Source organism: Falco peregrinus, chromosome 1, assembly GCF_023634155.1.
Source record: "Falco peregrinus isolate bFalPer1 chromosome 1, bFalPer1.pri, whole genome shotgun sequence".
In the NCBI taxonomy this organism is placed as follows: domain Eukaryota; kingdom Metazoa; phylum Chordata; class Aves; order Falconiformes; family Falconidae; genus Falco; species Falco peregrinus.
Genome location: NC_073721.1, coordinates 16,950,236 through 16,971,499, shown reverse-complemented (window position 1 = coordinate 16,971,499; position 21,264 = coordinate 16,950,236). Strand labels below are relative to the sequence as shown.

General features: G+C 45.8%; 1 protein-coding gene across 4 annotated transcripts in view; it reads left to right on the top strand.

The window, feature by feature from the left end:
* The window catches only part of JMJD1C (jumonji domain containing 1C), a 165,957-nt gene that overhangs the window by 86,887 nt on the left and 57,806 nt on the right, over positions 1–21,264 (top strand). Inside the window, exon 1 of one of the 4 annotated variants that reach the window (XM_055819423.1) lies at positions 15,831–16,085. The exons of the other annotated variants lie outside the window; for them this stretch is intronic. The gene's annotated coding sequence lies outside the window, so the exon portion shown is untranslated. Of the gene's footprint in view, positions 1–15,830; positions 16,086–21,264 lie in introns of those variants that run through there. 4 annotated transcript variants of the gene reach the window in all.

Genomic DNA, 21,264 nt, shown 5'->3' with positions numbered 1-21,264 from the left:
TAGCTCAGTTACAGAGAAACTTTTAGAGACTGAATAATGGCTGGGAAAGAGAAAAGAAACGTGTCTATGCAGGTATGCCAGGGTGATTTTTTTCATAAGGAGAGGTAGTTCTAGAAGTAGCTATGCTTCTTTCTGAATAAATTATTATCTTTTATATTAATTGGAAAACAACCCCGCTTCTTTTTTTTTGTACCGGAACAGGTGGGGGGAAGGGAAGGTTATGGGGTTTGCTTTTTATAGGCCAAATGGCTATGTGATTCACAGAGAAATAGGTCATTCATTTTATAGGTTCTCCTGAAGTAATTCAATGTACAATGTTACAGCACTGTGAAATACAGGCGGAGGGAGCGGGAAAGTGTCCTAGAGATTCAGTGCTTGCCCTGTTGTCTAGCTCCATTTGTGGGTCTTGGTCTGAAAAAGCATTCTTTCAGAGAAAAAAAAACACCTCTCAGTGAGGGTTACTCTTTTGTTCCCTCAATACCTAGCTAATGTAAAGCTTTTTCTTGTTACTTTGGGGGTGGGGAAGGCAGTAAAGTTCTTAAAATAATTTTACAGATATGAGAATATAAAGACCAAAGAGAGGCTTCATTTTGAAGCTTCCATCCATTGCTTGCTTTCTATCTTCAATAAGCACAGCTTGAGGACATCTTAAATAGGGGTTAAAACACCCCCACCCACCCCCCCCCCCCAACTTTGGAATAGTCTTAGGTTTGATGCTGTTATCCGATTTATTGATAATTTTGTATCAGTTACACCTGACATGTTGGGCGAAAAAATAATAGTTTAAGTCAGTTGAAATACTGTTAGAAAAAATTGAACATGATTAGGAGAGTTAAAAAAAATTAATAAATTACAAGGTTTGAAAGGGAAAAAATGACAAATGTTTCTCATCCTCACAAAGCATGCTGTATCTTGCAAATGGCAAAAGTACTCAGAAGTGACACAGCAAAGAGAGGGAGGTATGAAACAGAACAGCATATGGGGAGAGTGCGCTAGTGATTTATGCTGTTGAGAACAGGTAGTACTTTATTAGAAATAAGGGACCGCTCCTCCTAGTCTGTCTGTGGAAGCAGGGGTCCCCAAAGGGGGCCTGTTTTCTGTGATAGAGAGAAGGTAGTGAGGTAGAGAGAAGCTTAACTCTTTATCATTTAGTACTCAAGCATTTTACAGAGCAAAGTTATGTTTTTCACACTAGTTGGCTCGTTGGTTTGTGGCCCAGGTACAACAAAAAGTAGTAAGTTGTCTTGGTAGAAAACAGAAGACTTGCATGGAGTTTCTAGGTGTGTTTCCAGCTTCCAAGGTGGTTGTGTGGTGACAGTACACAAAGCTTGTTAATCCACTGCCAGCTGTTGTGCCTGTTCACTCTTTCTCACCCTTCTGGTAGTTATTTTCCTACCCCTTGTGCCACTTTCTCAGTTTACATCTTCCTTTTCCTTTAGTGCCAGGTGCCAGCAGTGGGGGACACTTTCTGTTCTGGTCTCTGAGGCCATAGCCCTTGCTAATCAAGAACAGTGATTGCCAGGAAAGGAAACAGCCACTTGCTTGCCAGTATTTCTCAGTTAAACATCTGTGAACTCCAGGGTTTTTTTTTTTGGTGTGGGGTTTTTTGTTTTGGGGTTTTTGGGTTTTTTTTTAAGGCCTCTAACTGTGCCGAGGTTGGGTAGGCTTTCACGGGAACAGCCAAAGCAGAAATCTTTAACACATCCAGTTTGTTTCAAAGCATTGTGCTTTTAGTAGAGGTCAACAAAGCCAGCATAGGACCCTTTCCCGGGGGGCTGGAAAACAAATCTTGTTTTCTTGAGGATCAGTGACTAGTGTTTGATTTGAATGTAATTTATGGACAGCATTTGAACTTGAGTGTGAGACTGATTCCTGCTACTAACCACAGCTGAACTAAATGAAGGGTTGAAGTTCCTTCAGACAAAAGGTTTCAACAGTTAAGCAGCTGATAAGTAGTTGCTGTATAACTGGTGTATCAAGGGAGTTCAGTGTGTGTCCTTTTTGAAGGCAAGGTCTTGAAAGAGATGAGAGTTAATAATCAAGGGAGCAGTGGAGGAAGCCTGAAAAATGGTAGATTTAATAAAGGTGACTAAATATAGTATGTACGAAAACATTAATACAGTTCAAAAGTGAAGAGGGGGAAAAAAAAAAAAAGAAAAAGCAAAGGGGGAAGGCTCAAGATGCAACTGGCAATGAGGCTGGAACTTAAACCATCCGAGAATTAAGAGAAGGCTCATGTGGCTGAGGAATTGCAGATTTCTTGGTGGGACTTTTGATGTTGCTGAATGGGATGATAAGGAAGAATGAGAAAGCTACGCAAGATCCTGAAGGGATTTGAGTGGGAGTGGGAAGGAAAGATTCCATCATTAGCCTTCATGATAGGGTAAATGACAGCAAATTTACTACCATGGTAGATTACAGATGCGCACATCATACTGGAGAAGACATAGAGTAGATGGTCTGATGATCTTAAGTGGAGTTATAGTCCCTGAAGGAGAGAGCCCTGAGATCACTTACTCTGCCTCCAAGTACCTAGAAAAAATGCCTTTGGAGAAGAAGGCTAGTGCAGTATAGCTGGTAACTTCAGCGTAAGGAGAAAAGCTTTGACCAACTGATGCAATTTACATTCAGGTTTTAGCTCTCAGCAGGAAGCTGTTGGATAAATCTTTGTTTCTGTCTTAGCATATGGAGAAGTGCCAGTGGGTAGAAGACTAGTACTAATTGAGAAGGAAAGGAGTTCCAAGATTAAGGAAAATTACAGTCAGGCATTGCAGCTAGGGAAAGGTTTTCACTGGATAATGGGATGTGGTTACTAAGAAACAACTGAAATGTTGTGTATACATATTAGAGAGCCTGGACAAGAAAATGGAGAAATCCGAGCTTCTGATAGAGGTTGGGATATAAGACATATGAGTATCAGAAGCGTGGTAAAATGCTTTTAATAACTGGACTAGATGTATTTAAAATGCTTTGTGCTGTTCAGAAATAACTGAACAAAAGCAAAAGTTGTGTAGTACTAATTACACGGCAGACTAGAAAAAATGCTTTGGTGTAAAAGGGACAGACAAAAATCAGTTTGGCTCAAGATCAGTTTGGAGAAAGATGACAGGAGGAGTAAAGAATCTGTTGTTAGCCCCGGGGTTAGACTCAAATAGGGATAGGGATCTCTGAAGTGTTAGATAAATACTTCTTCTTATGAGGTGGTTTACTTTCCCAGGTAGAGATTAGAGAAGAAATGATAGGGCCAAGGTATTCCTGGATGTGATTGCTGGCAAGTTTCTTCCTTAAACTAGTCACTGAACCAACAGGTAATCGGTGTTGCTTTGGTCTTCATTTTAAAAAGCAATGAGGATATTCTAGAAAATAATTTTGGATAGAGGATTCGGTTTCATTTGATGCTTAAACAGCTGGTGAAAGAGCTGGCTTCACTCTCTGCCCCTGTCTAGCTGATCCTTGCAGTCACACAGCCAAGGCGTGAGTTACCATCAGCGAGGTGCCCCTAGAGAAAGTGAGTCAGTCAGGGTGGCGGGGTGAGCTCTGGTGGGTCAGGCTGCCAGAGGAGGTAGAGCAAGTGCTTGGGGCTGATGAGGCATTCAGGACCTTCCCATTCAGTGGCAGTTTACAGTTAATCAAATAAAGTTGAACTTAAAATTCCACTCCTAGTAATCATGAGTTAATCCAGTTTGAAATATGTGAAAAAAAAAAAAAAAGGTAGGAAAGTTGGTTTGAAATTCAGGTTTTGAATCTTAGTGGCAAATTTAAATAAGCAAAGCTGATCACAGGTGTAAAGAGCCTGAGGACTCAATTTCTTGAAGTCACAGGTACATAAATCTTGTTAGGAGCCTGAATCCCAAGTAAAGATGAGTTCTCCTGTTCTGCAGACCAAAATGGATGAATAGCCAGCCTGAAGATACGTAGTAAGACTAAAGCAGGAATCCTGTGAGCAGTAGGTGGGGGGAAGACTTCATTCCAATTTCTTTGTTTCTAAGAGTTGAATTTGATCTTGACAGTGATGTGAAAACAAATAAAAAGAAGCTTTTGTATGGTAAGAAGGGTAAAGAATAACAATACACAACTAAAACATTAAATATTTTCTGGCTTAATTTTCAGTAAGGATGATGATAACTACAGAGGAAAAGGCAAGGTGCACAATGAGAATAAGAGAATGGAAATTACTACTACCAGAAGGAACTTAAGGGTTGTAAAATACTCAGAAATTTCCATCTCAGAATTAGGAAAGAATTAGTGCTGATTGTAACTATTTTAGCTAATCTTTCCTTCAGGGTGGTACCAATGATTGGAGAAAGCAGTGCCAACATAAAGAGGGGGGAAAGGAAGAATTATGCAAGCAATTAAGAGACTGTCAGTCTGCCCTCACAATATATAAAGCTTTGGAAGGCATTTTTGCAAGGTGGGGTGGGGTGGAGGGGAGGAGAATAGTCAAGGATTTGGGAGATTAAAGAAAATGAAGTAAAATACAATGTACCTACTTCAAAGAGTGAATTTTAGTGACCCAGTACCTGTCTTTGAGGCATTAATTTTCTAGACAAGGAAGGCCAGCCTGTGGCTTTCAGGGTCCAGCATGATCTGTCAGAACCTCTCCTAAAGTCTGCAGGTAAGTCTTCCCATTCAGCTCCATGGTGGGAATCTGCAGGCTGGGATTAGTGCAGGTGGGGCAAGCTGGTACCTCACAGCTCTTGAGAGTGCCAGAACTTTGCTGCCGGGGAGCAAGGTCTTGAGAGTCTGCCTTTTGCATTGCAGCCCCCAAATAACCAACGGTTTATAGCTGTTGAGAGAAGCCACGAAGCAGGTGATGTTGGTCAGAGAAGCTGGGCAGAGGGGCAGATGGCATAATAAAAACAGACTTAAATATAGCATTAATTTGGGCATGTGTTTCTAAATGCTGTTTTATTTGGGAGATGTAAGTGTCCCTGCAGATACTTGAGAATCATAAGACTGAAAAAGACCTTGAGATCATCTAATCTAAATTAAGGCCGTTGAAATTTGTTGTGTCTGCTGCAGAGATCAAGAAATTATTCCTTGCAGCATCCTGTTTTCATAGCTGTCTTCCCCTCCCAGGCTCTTCAGTCTGTATTAATCCATGGCATTTTAAAAAACTGTGCTTATTTTATTGCTCCCTTTTGAGAACATACCTGTCTTGAACAATATCCAAAACTCCGCTCGCTTTATAGTACTCCAACTGAGTGCAACCTGTGTTCAGCATTCATAGAGCCTAACATTCATATATCCCAGTACTGTGTTTGCATCTTTATAGCATGATACCGTTAATTCATAGCAGTTCACAAATTGAACCTAACTTTTTTCTCTTATTGTGGAATTTCTCCTTAGCCAGTTGTTCACCGTTCAGTATTTCTGCTGTTGACTTCTGCTTAGCTGCAGTGTTTTTCATGTCATCTTTTTTTCTCAGACCACTTGTCCAGTTTGTCTTTTTGTCCTCTAATATAATTTGTAGTCCCACCAAGCTGGTGGTTTGTTGATTGAATAAATGTAGTCTTATGTTCTATCATCTGGGTCACTAATGAAAGTAACAGTGAGTAAGAGCAGACCCAGTGTAGGTGACTTTGGGAACTGCATTCTAGATATACATTTTAACAGTGAGCTAGTGATTATTTCTGAATGCTTTGAGGGTGTTTTGTTTATTCCTTTTTTCTTGATATGCATCCATGTTAGTTTCATTTGGGCTTAATCTTGTGTTACATGAATATCGTAGGAGGCAGTATCAGAAACCTTGCTTAAGTCAGGATATAGATCTGCTTCTCAAGTCGTCTGTTCTTCTATCTGTAAAGGAAATTTGCTTTGACATGATCTATTATTTTGAAATTCATGTTGGCTTTCACTCATTGCCTTGTTTTAAGTGTTTACAAATAATAGAGTGGTTATATCTGCTGTGTGCCTCGTCCCCTTCCCCTTTAATCATGGGTTATTCTAGTCATCAGCACCTTGAAAAGCTACATCGTAGACCCCCTGAACAAAGTTGGTCAGCTTTGTTCTGAGGCAAGAAAATGTAATTCATATCATTCCTCTAGACTTTTGTAATGCATTCCACAGTATGTCAAGTGATGAACAATCAGGAAGACAGGGATTAGTAGCGTGAACAGTAAATCAGGTAGGAATTGGCTTACGAGATGTTAGCAACGTGGTGTTGAAATAGGTGGAGCAATGCAGTGGTGAAACAGGTCTGGCTACTAATAGCTGTTCACGTTTGGGAATGACTTGATTAGCATTTTCACTAAAAAAAGTGTTTGGACTAATTGGTTAAACTTGATTAAATCTGTGGATGGTACAGAACAGGAGGAGTCCTTAATGCAGCGGATGAGGGGTTTTTATGTGACTGAAACTGAATGTCCTTGAGAAATGAAGTCATAGAAATGGAACAAAATGTAACTGCATAAAACACAATGTGGTGGCACAGAGAAGGTTTTGCCCTCCTGGGCAGTCAGGGGAGGACTGTGAACCTGCTGTGTGATGTCAGGATGTGATCACAGGGGTGACTCTTGGACATGCAAGATGTGTCTTGCTGGAATGGAGGCATGCCAGCATCCCCGTGCAGCTGCCCTCGGGAGTCCTTTTAAACTAATGTACGTAATTCTGGTCAGCTATGCTGGAGAATATAGATAAACTGAACAGGATACAGGGAGAGGATGATTAAGATAACCAGGGTGTAGAAGTACAGTCTTACTCTGAGAGACTAAGTGAAAGTGGATAATGTAGGCTAGTAACCTTGTCATGTGCGCTAGCAGGGGAGGGATGAGGCAATGTAATGAGTGCTATAAATAGATCTTTGAGGTAAATACTGTCTGATATACCATACAAATGGATCTAGAAGATCCTGAACTCACAATACAGACCTGAGACACAAATCTGAAAAAAAAGCAGCAGGGTACATTGCTTCTTTCTAACATGCCAGTAAGTTTGAACTTGGAGAAGAAATGCATTTCACATTTAGTGGGAAACTTGTAAGTGAGATGTATTTGTGTGACCTTTCAGGGACCCTAGAGAAAGGAGATGAACAAGATCTGGATCATTTTGATTTTATCTTCAAACTCACAGCTGTCACAGTTTGAAGATGAGTGAATTTATAAAAAGCAGAAAACTTGTTATCTCAGAGAGAAATACTTTCAGCACCATCTGTACTGCGTTTTCCTGAAAGGAAAAAAAAAAAGCATTTGTCCATCAAGGTTGCTACTGGACAAGCGTGTAGGAGGGCAGATGCGAGAATCTAAAAATAACACTGGGGGGAGGGAATCCATTATGATATCTAGGTTATTTTTTAATTTGTTTACTAGATAGACTGATGGTGTTTCATCATTATTTCAGCATTATCCTGATGCTGGGATATATTGACTAAAGCCCCGTCTGTTCCATCAGACTTTTTATTATCAAGTGTAAACTTTTAACCTCGTCTTCTTAGTGGTTTATGCCTGTAAGGTTTTTTGTCTTTGAGAAGCTCTCCCAAACCTTTTTCACTATAGAGTCGGGAACTGAACCAGTGTATTAGCAACTGTCTCTCAGTGTAGGAAATCTGACAAAGTCACAGTATGATTATAAAACAATCATAGCAGGAAAACAGATTGCTCAAGAAGGTTAAAAGGTATTTCTGTATATACTCTGAAACTAGATTGTATCTCTCGGTGCTTACATGACACACAAAGGTGAGGTGAACAGTCTGATATTTTTGAGGAGTATATACTAGCATGTTGTCTTGGTGATATGAAGCTTTTCACAAAGATAATTAAAACACAGTGCATCAATGTTACTTTAATATTAAAGTCTTAGTGTTTGTAAATATGAAAATGCTACTTTTAAGATAAGATACTCTTATGCTTAAAGTGTACGTGTTTAGGATATAAAAAGGATGTATCGCAAAACACTGAGAAATGTCAAAGTACAACCTTACTCCCAACAAGCTGGGACTAAGAGAGCACAGAGGCACTGAATCCAAAATGAGTAATCCTCTCCTGCCCTGAGTGGCCTTTCCCGATTAAGGGAATCCATAGGTAGCCAGATAGAAAGCCTGCAAAACTGGCAAATGGAGTTCCTGGTTTTTTTGAGACATTGTGGAAGTAGGGAAGGAAGAAAGAATAGATGTTGTAGCCTTTTAACTATTCAGCAACACATACCCCCTCCCCACTTCTGAATATATTGCAAACTGAATGTACCTCTTCTACAGCTCTTATGCCTCCTGACAAACGGGGAAATACACTGCTGTCAGTGAAAGGGAGTAAATGTAAAGACTGGAGGAATGGCCTTGATGAGTCTTTTGCTTCTCAGAAATGGAATCCAAATTCGTGTGTAACAACTTTATTCGTACGATAATCTGAAGCAGGTATTGCCATCTTTCAGCTTCTACAGGATGTGTTCCTCTAAAATACTGCTCTCGCTTCTTGATATTTTTTCCAAGGTTTTTATACTTCACCTCTTTGTATGGTTTTGAGGCTTCTGTTGTTCCAGATAGCTCCAGACAGGAGCTCCTATTTAACTTATCTTTTTCTGCTGACCCCAGCAGTGTTTCAAGAGGCAGTTTCACCCCCACTCAAGAGGCAATTCCAGCTGAGTTGTTACAGCCTACTCAAGTGACCATTTTATAGCATGATGTCAAGAATATGTTGCATGCCCTGGGTGTGGCGTCAGGCGCATGGGGAGCATTTCGTATTACAAGAGTGGCTTGGATACTGTCGTAGGACTGTGAGAATGGAAAATACCAGCAGGGGTGCATTCTCACCACTGCCGTAATGGAGGAAGTGATGCCTGGAGTGAGGCTCCCTCAGAACCGCACCCCGTTTTGCCTCTGATGGAGCCAGTGGCTTGTTGCCAGGAGGTGGCCTTGGACCAAAGGGCCTGCCAGCAGCCTGAGCAGTCGGGAAGCCCGAACTACAGTGGGAAGCTGAGCTTTCTGTGGTGAGGATGCACCCGAGTTGTTTTGGAGAAGAACAAATAGAGCAAATTAAAGAATGCAAAATAAAATACGGCCCATTTAAGAGACAGGAAGCTGACTTAAGCTGGTGAATAAGATAAATAGAGGGGGAATGGTAGGACAGAACAACTGAAAAAATGGCAGAATTTGGGGGGAAAATAGCACTCTGGAAATCAAAGTGGACAAGGATGTAGGGGGGTGAGATGAAAAAAGGTGAGGCAGGTATTTTAAGCTCTGGGGAATAAAACCAGAGTTTTTATCTGGTGACTCTCAGGATCTGTGTGACTCTCAGGAAGTGAGAGGTGCTTCAGAGAGCGATTGGGAATGTAGCACAAGAGGGGCAGGAAGTAGTAGGAGGGTGAAAGGTGGAGGCCTGTTCTGTAATGGACTTCAGTTGGTACGAGAGGGAGGCAGTGCTGGATGCTGCATCAGAAGAGCAGCAATTCAGTGGATGTAAGAAGCCCAAAACTGATGTTCTCAAAGTTGTTTTTCTGGAGGTGAGGCTGGAAGGAGGCTGGGTAAATGCATGTTACATCCAGTAAGTTCAGGGAGAAAAGGATGCAATAACATTGTGAATGTTGACGATCGGGTTGGAAGGAGAGAATAAAGCCAGGAAATGAGTTGGAGGGAGTTTGGCATTCTGGTGAGGGAAGCAAGAAGGCTGGAGAAGCATGAATACTGAAAAATGTGGATGGCACCCAAGTTAAAAAGGGTTTGATGAATATTGCAGAAAGAGTATGGGTAAGAACATTGTGATCTTCAAGCTGTTGTGCTTGCTTTGTGGAAGACAGAATCGAGTCCCAAGGTTAATGACAGTTGTGGCACATTACCATGACACTTGGGAACTCGTATGAAAATCGAGGATTTCATTGTGTAACGAGTTGTAGAACAAACGCAGAATGAAAGCGTTTCCTTTCTCCATGGACTTAAAATCTGAGAATAAGTCAAGGGCAGATGACACACAGAGACAGGCAGATGGGAAATAGGAGGCATTGCTGATGAGGGAAGATGAGGCTTCTATAAAGCAGTGGCCAAGCCCTTGTCAAGGTTTCGGAGGTCAGTACAGCAAAGCAGAGTTTAAAGGAGAAAATGGAAAGATGTCAGTGATTCAGCTTTGCAAGTGTTGCCAGTAAGCCGTTCCTGAAATTGGTAAATAAGCAACAGCAGGATTTGGGAGATGCTGTTTCTGAAAGTGCAGTTTGATGTGATGGGACTGCTGGGGTAAGGAGTGCAAGAGTGGATGTGATGGGCTGGAGGTGTTCATGATGGCATTTTGAATGGATCTGAACATGTATGCATTTATTAAGGCCAGAGGAAAGGAGGCTTCAGTAATCAAAATGAAGGATGACTGCAGGCTGGTGCTCTGAACTATGGGGATGGGTAGTAAAACATGTGTGTTACAGGCTTTATAAGAAATATCTGCAGGAGTTCAGTGTAACCTGGACCCAGAAGTGAGAGAAACCAGGTCACACTTAAAGATTACATTGATGTTACTGAATTTGAGTGAGTGGCAGGGTCACAGCATTTTTGCTAAGCTAATGAAGGGAAAGGGCATAGGAAAACAGACGTTTTTTACAGCAGTCCTGGGCTTGAGATGACAGACATTCACACAGGGATGCCTGAGAGACTGCTCAGTATTTTGTCTTTGAACATAAATCTGGAATTAGAGCGCTGTTCTGTAGGTTCTAAGTATAAGGATTTGTATCTGTAAGTGGCATACTGCAGAGGCTAGGTAGAGAGAAAAATGCCAGTGACAGGCTGCTAGCAGAAACTGAATTAGGGGAGGGTGTAGAATGGGCTAGGAAGAAAAGAAACTAGGGGCAGCAATTATGAAAAATGCTACTTGTGTAGCTTAGACCTGAATGAACGAGTTGAATTTGTATGAAGGATTGGGGTTTTGTAACAGGAGAAATGAAGGCAACTTAATCTGAAATTATTTGCCAACAGTCAAAATCTGTAGTTTCTGAAGTTTGCAGATCATTTAAACACTGGCAGCAAACTGCAGCAAGTAAGAAAACTCATGCAATACTATTGCCTGCAGTGATGATTTTTTTTTTTTTTAATGCCATACTTCTGGGGTTTTTTTTACCAAGATTATTGGTCTCCTGTTGCAGCAGGGACACCAATTCAGCCACAAAAATAGCGCAAGTTTACTAACAGAGTGTATTCCCAGAGCTGCAATTACAGTACTGGTATGATGAAGTAGATGGAGGTGAAGTAATGGGGAAAATTGCAGAGTCATGTTGATGCATGCAGCATTAAACTCCATGGTGCTTGCCCAGGGAAGGATAAAAGTTATTTTGCAAGTTGATCGAAAAATATTGTGAAGATAGAAAACATATTTTAAATCTGATTAATGTGAAATACACTGTAAGATCAGTTGGCACTGGTAACACCAGTGTATTAACGGTAGTTGCTCATGTTTCCTCCATGTGCGCTATTGCCCTCAGCTTCTCAATTTTGGAAAATTATTAAAGATAGCCTGGTGAAGTTTTTGCATGTCTGGATGTCTCCAGGTGAGATCTGTCCATCTCCGTAACCAAAAAGGAGAATTTACATGAAGCATTTGCCAAATGAACTGGGGCCTAAATGCCAGTTAGTCTGTTTGCTGTGCTGCAGCCTCAGTAGTGATGATTATTTCTCACACGTTATTCCTCCTTTGGACTTCGGTTTCTGCATTTAAGTACACCGTTTGAACTCAGTGTGCACAAATACATAATCAGAAAGTTAATTTCTCCACTAACATGAGACGGACCGTAGCTCTGCCCTTACGCTGGATGGTTTCTGCCAGAGTATTGCCATAGAACCGTTCTGCTTGCTAAGCAAATGCAGGGCAGCACAGAGAGGAAGAAGATAAGTACAGAAGCGCTAATTTAAATGAAGGCCGATTTGAATAATTTTCATTTGTTTTAAAGTTTAAATACTCATTCCCAGTATTCTCCACGTGCTTTTCCCTGGCCAGCAGCACGGCACCGGCGGGTTTCTCGGTGTGGTTTGCAGTTGAAGGGGTTACTGCCCTCGGGAAGGCTGCAGCAGCACCCCCCGCCTGTGCTTGGGTCCCCCGTGTCGTTGCGGCGTTGCTGGCAGCGCGGGGCGCGCAGTGCCCCCCGGCCCGGGCGCTGGCTGCCCGCGCTGCAGCTGCTGCCGCCCCGGCCACAATGGGCGGCGGGGGGGCGGCGCTGCCCGCACCGCTCGGGCACCGGCCGCTCAGCAAACGCCGCCTGTGTCTGGGCGCTCGAGTGGAAAACCTGCCAGGGGTTTTAAAAGGGAGGGGGGAAAGGAAATTAAAAAAAAAAAAAAAAAAAAAAAAAGAGCAGCTCTTGCAAAACCGTGCCAGCACAACCCGGCGTGCCTTCCGCCTCCAAGCAAACAAAAAGCAAACTGAAAACCTCCAGCAGAGGAAGGCGAAGCCATATGCCACCTGGAATTTTTCATGCGGTCTCTAAAAATACAAAACCTGCGGTACCGCCATCCTGGTGTGCATGGCCTGAGCCTGAGCCGAGGGTGTCTGTGGGGTGCTGCTGTGGAATGCCAGAGGAACACTTTGCCATACTTGAAGTTACAGCTGTGGCTTTAGGAAGGGAACATTTGCGTTTTGCCATCGATTTTCATGATTATCTGTAGTTCTAGTGATTATCTGCAAAATAGGGCACACTGTGTTACCAGTAATACATGTATCCTGTGGCAACGAGCCAAGACAGTAATTGAAGGTCAGGGATTGTTTGCCGAGTGCAGTTCACTGTGCTGCCTGATTCCATAGGGGACTGGCAGTGCCAAAGAACAAAGGCAGCTCTGTTCTGCAAGCTTATAGTATGGCTTGTTCAACAGAGTTCAGGCCCAATTGTGAGGCGAAGCAAACAGTAGTTGGAAACTGTGCTAAAATAATGTGACAATTAAGTAAGCTGCTCTAAAGTGTTGTATTTTGCAAATGTCATAACCAAGCTTGGATAGGAATATTTTCCACAGACTTTGGGATGCTTGAAGACACTAATTTTTAAAATTCTTGTTTAAAAATCAGTGTTGTTGCCTTCACATGGCAGATCTGTGTTTTGTTAAGTATCCACACATACATTGCGGTAAATTTAGTAAGCTGTAAATGATGTAAATGTCGTATGTTGCTTTAGTGTACTTAACATTAGCCGCTACACCAGTAGCAACTTCATTATTACTTTTAGACTCTCAAAAGGTGTTTTCCCGCTTAGTGAATTTTCACCAAGATCGCCTTTAAGTGAAACGCTCAGAAATAGAGTTGCGGGGTTAATATTCCATAGCTGGTGCCACTTGAGAATCTTTAGCAAAATCCCTCTGTGGTAATGAATAGGTGGTGCTGCACTGGGTATTAATATTCATTGTTACTAAGTCGCAGTCTATTAATAAAGCTTTGTCCACATGGGCAAACTTGCCCATCCTCCAGACAGTCTTGTGATTTGTATTTTAACAGTGTCTGTCTTGGATGTTATTAAGGATTGCCTGCTTTGGCAGTTGCACTACATACCACACAGCTATCACAGTGCCATTAGTTTAATAGTAGCATGAAGTATGTTGTACTCTGTAATAGGTGTAATTCATTTGTTTGCCCTTCCTGAAATAACTATTAGTGTTTGGACTCTTACTTTAGAGAAATGGTAAAACAAACCCCTGAAACCCTCGTATGAGAGAGGCACAAATTTGGTGGTGGTAGCAGTAGTATGCCTTTGGGACGTTCAGTACTTGTTGGAGGTAATCTAAAATGTGCTTTAAAACTTAAATTGGAGATCAGACAAGTACAGAATTAAGTTTGGAAAAAATACTTTTTCTTGACTACTTGACAAAATCTGAGCTCAGGGTATTTCCTTGTCAGCTATTACTGACAGGTCAGGTTATATTGGTTTTTTTTAGAGATGGTGAAGCCCCTGTAGAACCAAGTCTGTGAAAAGCTGGCCCACTCACTTGACAAGCTGTCCTGTTGCTGTTTGGTGGCAGAGAATGGGCATGCTTCTTGCACCAAAGGGGCAGAGGCAGTACACACTGCGGCCCTGAATGTGGAGCAAGGATGCATTTTAGTCTGCTACTGCACGACACGTCTAGGTACCAGTGAAAGTGGCTGATGAATTATTTCTCCCTACCACAGTGCAGGGGGGGTGGAGAAGAAAGAATTGGAAAGAAATTAGGTCAAAGTGGCGTTACTGAGATGTTTCATTTTAATTTTTTTTTCTCTGGAGATTGGGGAAGTGCAGTCCCGCTGTGGCCTGGCTGGGGTAGGGGTTGTGTTTTGGGGGAGCAGAAGGGGTCGGAGAGCCCCATGCTCTGTTGGCAGTTGAAGGCAGCAAGCTCGAAGGCAAGCGAGTCTGGTGAGGGACTGTGACAGGGACGCTGGGGATGAGAGGAGCAACTGTCTGGCCTGGGTGGTCAGGAATAGATGGAGGCTGCTGAGGGCACCGCTGCATCCTCTCAGCCTTGCAGCCATATAAGGCTGCTCAGCTGCCTTGGGCTGTCGGGCAGGAAGACCACTTAAAAGGGAAAATCAATGCAGTAAACCACCTCTGCCAGCATCCCTTCAAAGCAAAATCCAGCGTTGCAGTTACGTGGTTTGAGCGTAGGCTGGGTGGCACACAAAGGTGGTGTGCAGGTAGTGTGGTTCCTGCCCTGCTTGTGTGCGTGCGGCATCACAGCTGTCATGGAAGAAATCCAGTTGCTGGAGTGTGTGGTGGGTAGAGTGCCTTCCAGTTCAACTTAAATTTTTAACTGTACTTCAGTATTTTATTATTTCGTAGCTCAATGTTTTATAGCATTTGAATACACATTTAACCTTACATCATTTAGAGTAATTCAACATGAGAACAGAGGGGTAGTCATGCATTGATTTCCCATTATTCTCATACTTTCTTGGCAAACTATGTGCTTTGTATTTTTTCCATGAAGTTAAAAAATGTACAGCTGTTTATGTTTAAAGGGTTTGGAGGAAATAAATGCCTCTATTGCAACCTCCCTTGTGATTTGTTTTTTCCTTTTTTTTTTTTCTTTTTTTATATCCACACTTGTGTATGTGAACTAGACTCAAGGAATGCACAACAGGCGTTATCGCTAAATTTCTGTTTGGAAACCATTGTCTCATTAGATGGTGCACTGTGCACTTTTTTCCCCTGGACTGTTACTTAGGTGGATTGATGTTTTGATGTAAAACTGTAAACAAGTAGCTGGCTAGTGCCATTAACTTCTGTTCAACAGTGGGAGAACATGCTTTGTTTTTTTAGTGTCATCAAGGAGAAAATCGGTTGTATGCTGAAGATCAGAAGGCCGTGCTGGGGAGCGTTTTGCAGCGCTGGGGCTGGCCAGGGCGGCTTGGGCCCGCGGGCAGGCCCGGCCCAGCGCTGCCCCTGCTCCGGCTGCGGCTGGACCCGAGTCAGGCCCTGAGCTCATGCCTGACCCGCCCTTCCCTTCCTTCGCCTTTGCGGGGGGACGCGGCCAGCACCGCAGCGCTGCTGCCTCTGAACAAGCCCACCTGCGCGAGGGGGGGAGGGCACCCTCCGGACAGACGCGGGGGCGGGGGAATGACTTAGGCCGTGAGCCAGGCTGCGGGTTTTGCGGGGTGCCGAGGTGTGGCGTGCACCGGGCGGGCCCCCGCGCCGGTGGGAAGCTCTGGGCCCCCGGCCGCCCCGGCCCCGCTCCCGGGCCGCTGCCACACGTGGCCCTCGGCTCCGCCCCCGCGGGACGTGGCCGCCTCCCCGCCCCCGCGGGCCGCGCTCGCCGAGCGCCGCCCCTTCCCGCCGGCGTGCTCCCTCGCTCGGCTCCCGGCGGCTCGGCTCGGCTCCGCTCCTCCCCGCCCCGGCACAGCGCCGCCATGGCCGGCCCCGCGCTCGGCGCGCCCGTCCTTATGTAAGCGCTGGCGGCGGCGGCAGCGCGCCATGACCCAGCAGCGGGGACGCGCCGGGACCTCCGCGGCGGGCCCAGCTGCGCGCTAGCCCCACAAAGGGCGGGCGGCGCGCCCCCCCTCTTCCTCCTCCTCCTCCTCGCCGCCGCCGCCGCCTCCTCCTCCCCCGGCCCCCGCCCTCCCCGCCCCCGGCGCGGCTGCCCGGCCCGACCCGGAAGCGGCGCGGCGAGAACCATTTTCCTTGTGAGTTCAAAGGCGGAGGCGGGCGCGGAGGTCCCGCGGGCCGGGCCGCCCAGCGAGGTGCGTACCGACGGGCGGGGGGCGCCGGCCGGGGTCCCGGGGTGCGGGGTGTGTGTGAGCATCCGCCGCGGTCATTGAAGGGAGGCGGCGGCCGCCTCCGCGGGACACCCCCACCCGCGGACATCTTAACTTTCTGAGGGGCGCCCGCGCGTCTTTGTTTGCCCTGCCGGGTGCTGGGGCGGAGAGGGGCGCGCCCCCGGCCCCGCGGCGCTGCCGTGTGTCCGTGTCCCCCCCCCCGGCCCCGCGGTGTGCGGGGCGGCGCACGTGACGGGCGGGCTCTGGCGGGCGCGGGGGCGGGCGCGGCACGCGGCTGGCGGCGGCTTTGTGCGCGGCCCGGCGGGGGGGGGCGGTGCGGGCTTTGCGCCCCCGGGCCGGGCCGGAGACACTGTAAGTACCGGGCACCTCCCTGCCCCGGGGGAGCGGCGCAGGGGCGGCCCGCGCCCTTCCCAGGAGCGGGGAGAGCGCAGTTGGAGGAACCGAGGTGTGGGGTGGGTTTTTGGTATTTTATTCCGTGAGCGAGGTTGAATTCCCGCCGGTGCGGCCGGCTGCTGAACTTGAAGGGCTCGCCCGGCCGTCGTGGTGGGGAGCCCCGCCGTTACGGAACAGCCGCGGTAACGTGCCATGCGGCACCCCCGCTGTCTCGGCGGGGCAGGGGCCCGGCTGGCGGGGCTGCCTGCGGCGGGCCCGCCGGTGCCTTCCCCCGCTGGCGGGCTCCGACACCCCCGCCGGGGAAGGGCTGAGTCCCGCCCGCAGTAACGCCGTGACTGGAAACGGGCCCTTCCGCAGGGAATGCAGGCGGAATAGTCTGCGAATGGGAAAACTCGATGCGCGATTTTTATGTCAGATCTGCTTTATTTATCTTGTGCTCTTTTCCACTCGGTAATTCTGCCTTTGAGTACAAACCATGGCAACAACCGGGCCTTGGAAGAGAGCTACAGCTATTTTGAATGATTAAGTGTCATAATGAAAAGGTGCCAGTGTTTGCGCTATTGCAGACTAAACAGCGAGGCTGAAGAACAATATGTGGGAAAGTTTGCTGAATAGCACGTATAAATAAGTTTACGTGATCTTTTCAATTTTGGTGGTTTGAAGAGGAAAACCCGTAAAACGTTACAGGTTTTAGTTCAAGGATAGCTTCCTTGGCTATATCCTTAGCTTATGAAAAGCTGCTCTCCTTACGGTATGAATTTCTCCGGAGAGATTGGGGGTGGGGGAGGGAAGGCAAACGCAGTTCATGTGCATAGGAAAATGTGCTTTTGTGGTGCGGGGAGCAGGCTTGAGGCGCAGGGTGGCCGGCGAGGCAGGCTGCGAGCTCCAGTGAGGCGCATGAGGCAGTAGTACGTGCGGGCTGAGCCGGGCAGCAGCTGCGAGCTCAGCTGTAACCCGAGCGTTTGCTGCAATGAGCCTTCGGGGTGTCACAGCCTGGCAGCGCCGCGGCTGCAGCAGCCGGCAGTCAGCAGCTCGCAGCCGAGGTGCGGCGGCTCCCGGAGCTCCGGCCGGTGCCAGGGAACTGCCTGCTCACATGGTGGGGCGGCTCACCACGTCTCCAGCTGCTTAATTGCATTAGGGAGAGGTAAAAATGCACCGTGCGCTTGCTAGGTACTGCTTCATGGGGAAAGCAGGGCCTGTGGTTGCCATGGGGGGGGTTGAAACGATAAATAAATAGATGAGTTGTGTTACTGGGCGTTAGAAAAAGCAGTCTGTGAGTAATCCACTGTGTTCACGAGTATTTTGGTGAATGCCGTCGAGTAGTTTTGAGGTTGTTTGCTGTGAAGTGATGGTACTTAATATTTTCTGAAAAATTTTGCTTGGATTTCCGGAAGGTACAAAGCCAACTTCTCTTTGCAGTCTCAGCGCTGTGCCAGATGCCTCCCATAGGGAGGATATTTCTTGCATGAGCTGGGGAAAATCATGGGGAGATAGAGGCGGGGGCGGAGTAAGAAATATATTTTATTTTTGGTATCGGGGAACTTGGTAGCAAAGCAACCAACGTATGTGTATGTTTATGTTCCCTTTGGCCAAGCAGGGAAATTTGGTGGAAAAAAAGTGGGATTTTTTTTTTTTTTTCAAGCAGCCATCTGGAAGAGTGCTGAAGTCAGATGACACTTAAGGTTGAGTGCCTGAGTCCTTTGCTTAATTGTAGTCCTTGGGGAGTTGGGTTAATGTAGATGGTAAAATGAAGCTTTATGCAAGTTTGAAAGTGAGATATTTGCTTGAGGAGGTTCAGTTTTTCCTGGTTTCAGCCAGTACGCTTGATTCTCCCTAGCGTTGCCCTCCACTTTCAAAATGGAAGAAGGGAGCGTCTTCCTCTGAAAGTCTGCAAGGAGCTCGTTGGACCTTCTTACATCCATTTTCATGTTGTTACATGCCTCACATGCTTGCCTATAGTAGCTGACTCTTGCCTGCTGTGCTCTCAGTCTGTTTTTCTTTGTGTGTATGTGATGCGAAGCTTGGTTATGTCTTCCATCTTAAGATTTTTCAAATCCCTAACCCACCCTGGTTTGGATATCTCCTTGGTGGCCTTGCCTGTCTCTTGGAGCTGACGGCGTCTGGACTTTGCTTTCCTAGGAAGGCCGCCTTGTATTAAAGGGTGGGGTTTTGTTGCTTGATAGTGGGAATGTTGGGGTTTTTTTCTGATAGTGTCTGGAAAAAAATCTCAAGTTGTATGCAACTGAGCAGCCATCCGTGTATGAGGCGGTGTATGACATGGCGTAGTTTTGCTTTATTTATTTACATATTTTTGCTCTGTGCTTGTGGGATAGCCTGCATCTTCCACATGCGTGTTTTGGGGGCGTTGGCCTGTCTAGAGGCTTAGATCTATGAAAGCAAGTGAGAAGGCATTACGTTTCTCTTCTCAGAATAATCACGCTCGCAGATCTATATTTGGAACTGGTTCTTTTAATACCAGCAGTAAGATAAACTGGTGGCTCACACATACCTTAATCTGTAGTGTTGTCTGAATCCTGAATGATAACTGCAAGCCGCATTCCACACTGTTTCGTTTCAGCTAATGATGTGGTATATCCTGTTGTTTGTAGTCGGAAACACGTTTCTTGACCTGAAAGCTATTGCACAGAAAGTTAGAAAGGAGCCAGCGCGGAAGAAGTAGAACAGTGTACACAAAGATGCAGGGGTGAATTAAGAACTGAAAGACTACAACGTTGACTTTTTAAAACAAAAGTTTGTCCGCTTGTGAGTTTATACACTCAGTGCTTTGTAATTTCATGACGTGAACTCCACCCTCTCTTAACTCAAACCATTAGCAATACAGGATCCATTATAGAGAAGTGATGCAAGAGCAAAGGCCCTTTCTTAACTATTAGAGGTTAAATAATTATTTACTATTCAGACTCTGCAGTTAGCATATTATCATATTATCCTGACCCTCCAGCCCTTTAATCTAGTTACCCTGTTGAGATGGCTGACTGGCTGATAGGTTGTTGTTTTTTTTTTCTTGCTTGCATGAGGAAAGGTAACAGCTGAAGTGAAACCTGAAATAAAATGGTAAAGGAATGCATGGCATTAAATCTGAGTATTTGTGGGCTTGGATATATTTATTATAAAGTATTATGTATCTCCAGTGAAGTATTCTCTCATTTGTTTAGTAAGTGCCAAAGCTGAAGCTCCAGAGAGACTTGAGTTATATTTAGCCTAATCGCAAGGCAACACCTTCGTAAAGTAGGTAATGAAGTCTGATAAAACCTTGAGTGCATCTCTTATGAGCTGCCTGCATACTGGCTGAGGGCAGGTCACTGACTCTGCTGCTGCCCTGCTTAGGTGGCTTTTGTCAAGTTAGGGGATTGCTTCCTGCATCAGCTTCCCCATCTGTAAATAGGCAGCAGTGATCCTGCCCTCTCCTTGTAAGTACTGGGGGTCTTTTGCTGTGGGGTGTTGGCATGTGAGCTAGTGATGTCCTGTTGCGATAGCGGCATCTCACAGATGTTGGTGTAGCATTTGCACAACGCTTCATGTGGTTTGACCTGCCCTTGTTTCTCCTCTTTGTCTTTTCATCCTGCATTTTAAATTTAGAATCTGTCTCAAAGGGCTTTCTTCTTTTCCTGTTTTCCCTCGTTACTTTTTTTTTTTTGTCCTGTAGAATAACTTTCCTCTATATTTTTTTTTTTCTTGTCTCCCCGTATTTTTTTTTCCCCCTTGTATCCTGCATGTTCTTTCTGCTGGTCACTTCTTTTGTTCACCCGTGCCTTCCTCTTGCAGTTCCTGTCTGTCTTCAGAGCAGCATTTTCGCTCCCCCCCATCCGCTGGGATTTCCTTTTCACCTGACTCATCCCCTCGCAGTACATCCCCGCTCAGTCACGCTCTCCTTGCGCTTCTCTTCAGGAAACCCAGCCAGCAGGGAAGGGGACCGCCAGCTTGTCCCCCTCTCGGCGGAGACCCACTGAAGTCATGGCTCCCTCCCCGCTTGCCTACTGCATCCCGCTGCGCTTGGATGAGGCAGGGTGTTTTTGGGGCAAAGATTGTACGGGGGCATCGTGCAACCCGTTATTTCCCTGTGCCCCTTCCTCCACGCCTGCTTTCTGCACTGGGGCCGCTTGTGGGAGGAAGCAGGAAACCTCCTGGCCCCAGTGCAAAAGCCCCAGGACCGGGCGCTGTCGTTTCCAAAGCCGTTGCGCCGGAGCAGCCGGTTGCTGCAGGGAGGAGCGGCTGCGGGGGTGGCAGGCAGCAGAGTCAGAACAGTTGCAGAGATGGGCAGGGAAATGAGATGGTTGACTCGAGGCAAGGTGAACGATTTCAGCACAGGAAGGGGGGGAGCGTTTTCACGTCTGCAGTCTGTTTCCACTTCAGCGTTCTTAGTGTAATTACCACTGCGCTAGCTAGTCCTGCAGGCAGAAGGAGAGGATCTGCGTGCTAAGCTGTATGTTTAAGATACAATCGTGCTCCTGTACTTTGAGCTTCTGTGGTAAACACTCTTGCTCAAGCACAGTGAGGGAAAGGAGGAACGTATGGTATAGTTCCCTTTTCTAGCTGGTTTTCCAGCAATGGCACAAAGGAAAAACGACAAAACACAAAATCTTCCTTTCTTGAATAATTAGTAATTGCTACTCTGTTTTAACATGTTTTAGTGGTAGAATTACGTCAGTGTTTATACAGTCCTGGGGGTTTGATGTGCTGAGCTTTTTTTTTTAATTGGTTAATTTTTCTTTTTTTTTTTTTTTTTTTT